The sequence below is a fragment of the Fukomys damarensis genome, unplaced genomic scaffold (genome assembly GCF_012274545.1).
Source record: "Fukomys damarensis isolate Sample0158 unplaced genomic scaffold, DMR_v1.0_HiC HiC_scaffold_22, whole genome shotgun sequence".
Lineage (NCBI taxonomy): Eukaryota > Metazoa > Chordata > Mammalia > Rodentia > Bathyergidae > Fukomys > Fukomys damarensis.
The window spans coordinates 6337037-6340553 of NW_022900934.1; positions in this window are offsets into that span (position 1 = coordinate 6337037).

Below are 3517 nucleotides of genomic sequence, written 5' to 3' on the forward strand. Positions count from 1 at the left end.
CCCCTCCCCCATCCCTTCCCCTTCTCCCTCCTTTAGTTATTAAACTTTTGCTCTTCTTTGTCTCTGAGCTTAGTATCTTGAGTTACCACCCTATGTCTGTGCTTTCCTACACCTCATCTTGTAAGCAATGTAAGCAATTGCCCCTCACTCTGAAAGGCCCATCTGCTTTCTGCTGGGGTCCAGACTCAGTTGTCCCCTTGCTCACCCTCACGGGGAGTGAGGGGTGCATCACCAAGCAGGATTTCCCACAGGCAAAATGTGCCCAGGGCTTTTTTCCCACGTGAAACCCATGGTGGCACGTAATGAAGAATGCACCATTCTTAAGATTCCGACCCAGCGGTCACATTCATAAGGATTTTCTCCTCTGTGAATTGCCTGCTGTGCAATGAAACGTGTACGAGCTTAGAAAACAGAGGTTCCCACAGTGACTGCACCCCGAAGGCTCCCCTGCCCGAGTTTATGACATGTAATGAGTCTCCTGGCTGTAGGTTTTCTAACTCTGCACCCCAGGGGTTCAGGCTCTGGTAATGTTTCCCTTCTAGAGTAAGAGGTGTGCTATCTTTAATCCTTTTTTTTCCTCTCCTCAGATTAATTTCTTTCACAGCAGTTGCCGCCACTATGAATTCTGGTGTGTGATGGAGTTTGAGTTGCGATCGAAAGCTTTCACTTGCAGGTCCCGGTCAGAGGGTTTCTCTCCAGTGTTGGATGAGGGGCAGCAGCATGGTTCTGACATCTCTATCAGTGAGGTCACTTCCTTCTGGTACAGGAATCAGCCAAGTCTAATTTAGGGTTCCAATTCCTCCTAGGTGCATCCCACATGGATGGGATTTTAGTTTTTGAAGAAATAAGTTTCCAGGTTAAACCAAAATGTTTCCCACTGTTGTCACCTTCCTCATGGATCCCCTTGGTTCGGGTTTTCCTCTGTGTGTGTGTGTGTGTGTGTCTGTGTGTGCAAAGGCACACTTCTTTTTCTGTCATTGAATGACATCACTGTTGTCACCTTCCTCATGGATCCCCTTGGTTCGGGTTTTCCTCTGTGTGTGTGTATGTGTGTGTGTGTGTGTGTGTCTGTGTGTGCAAAGGCACACTTCTTTTTCTGTCATTGAATGACAGACCATCCTCTTTCTGCGTATTTTTTTCTAAAGTAGAATAGATTGAAATTTTTTTTGCAGATCTTTCCACTTATGTAAGGAAAAAAAAAAACCAATACATCTTCAAAACTGTTGCCATGGAGTCACCTCCTTCATCCCAGCCACTCTTGAGTATTACAGGGATCTGAAATGTGAATATCCTCTGTCCTTCTCTACCCCACTCCTGGTTCCAAGAAGGAACATGCCGGACAGTGCTTTCTTCCTTGTATTCATGACTTGCCTGCTCCTTCCAACCTAAAATTCACATCTTGCTTGCTGTCTCGCTGCCCTCCGGAGACCCGGTGTTGTGGGTCACCTGTATCACATCTGTAAAGGGCCTGTGTGCTGCTTCTGTTCCCTCTGTGTGGAATCCATAGCTGTGCATGTAAACGTGACCGATTCCTAGTCTTTCTGGGGTTTCTTGGGAAAGAGCAGAAGCCCATGGGATTGGAGCTGGTTCACTGAACAGCTAGGTTGAACCCTCTATATTGCTACACAGTGTCTGTGGTCTTCGAAGGTGGCGGCATCATGGGGGTCTTCTCTTCTTTGGGTACAGTGGCCAAAAACAGATTCAAATCTCCAACCAAGGCTCTGTCCTGAAGTCTTGGGGCTGAGAGGTGTCTTCTCCAGAAAGGCTCTTTCTTCTGACCCATAAGAATCAGGATATTTTTCTGTTGAGCTGAGACCACCACTCTGTAGGCCTTCAGCTTGGCAGTGGAGTTCTGCAGCCCACTGAACAGCTCACCCTGTTCACAGTGCCACACGCTGCTCCCGTGTGGTAAGGCCAGACCCAGATGGTCAGGTGGCCTCAGATGCACTTCCTGTCTTCCGACGGACTGCAGATGAAGCTGTTGCTAGGCTTTCTGCTACTACAAAGCCTGGCTTGCTTTTTGCTTTTTCTACAGCCGCTGACTGTGCTTTTTTTATTTTTTTACCATTCTTCCAGAATCTACCTATTGCCTCCTTGAAGCCTCTCTGGCCTTCTCTTGCGGGCAGGTCCCCAAGCCAGTGTCACACGTCTTAGATTTAGTTATGGAAGCATTCTGTTTCTTGGCATTCATTTTGGCCTCTGTTGTCTCTTGCTGTGTAACAAAGCAGCCCAACTGGGAACGAGTGAAAAAGCACTTTCATTTCCTGCTTCCTGTGTGGTGGTGTAGGTTGGCTGCGTTCACCACCTACTGGCTGGATTTCTGTAGGTCCTCCGTGCAACCAGAGTCAGGTAGACGTGGGACTGAAGGCAGGTGATGGCTTAATTGGGCTGGAATGTCTCCAATGGCTTTTTGCATTCCTAGTGCTTTGTCGCTTTTGCATGTGGCTGTCTGTCCCTCCAGCGGGACAATCAGACTTCTTACATCACATCTGGGCTCCAGAGGGCACCCAGAGGCAGGAGCTGCAAGGCCCTCTTAAGTCTTAGGGCTACAGTCTGTTCCAGCATCAGCTCCCCCGCCATTGTGAGGTTGAGTTGAGTCACAGGACTGGCTGAGAGCCAAGGGAAGGCTCTGTACAACAGCACAGATCCCAGGGTTGTGACTTCTTGGAGCCACCGCTGACAACCAGCTACCAAGTACTTGTAGTGAACACCGCTGCTCCCTGACTCCTACTTCCTCCCTTCGCATCCTCTCCTACATCACTCTCAACTCTTTCTTAGCGCCCCTCAATGATTCACTTTTCCAAGTTTCTAAATTGCATAGCTATATTGTAATTTTTAGTATTAGATGCTATCTATGGGCTTTGCATCCTGCAGTTTAGTTGTTTTTCACCTGGAGCTCTTTCCAAGTCCGTTTGTATTTCTCACTATTGGCCATGGGTGTGTCACAGCGCCCGCACGTGGATTTATTCAAGCGCTCTCCCAGGGGTTCATGCTTAAGTTGTTTCCAGACTTTCCCGACGCCAGCACTGATGGAGTGGGTCTGATTATTATCCTGGCCACTGTGGAGCCTGACGCCCCTCCCACGGCCCCTCCTCCGCTCACATCCCCGTGGAGAAGCCTTGTGACTCTGTTTCCCTTGCGCAAGATTGGCACCATTCATTGTGATCCATCTTTGCAACTTTGACCAGTTTGATGGGTAGAAAATCCGCTCACATCCCCGTGGAGAAGCCTTGTGACTCTGTTTCCCTTCCGCAAGATTGGCACCATTCATTGTGATCCATCTTTGCAACTTTGACCAGTTTGATGGGTAGAAAATGATGCTTTGTTTTGCTTAGTTGAATGGTTTAAAATTTTTAAAAAATCCCTAGTATAAAAATTTCTTCAATAAAATGTAGCATTTAGGAAAGGGCTGCGTAACCCTGGCAATGAGCTAAGAAGCAGAGGTAGGACCTGGCTCTTACCTGGGCCCCACACTTACTACTGGCTTCGCGAACTCTTGGGCTGTCTGCCTCTTACC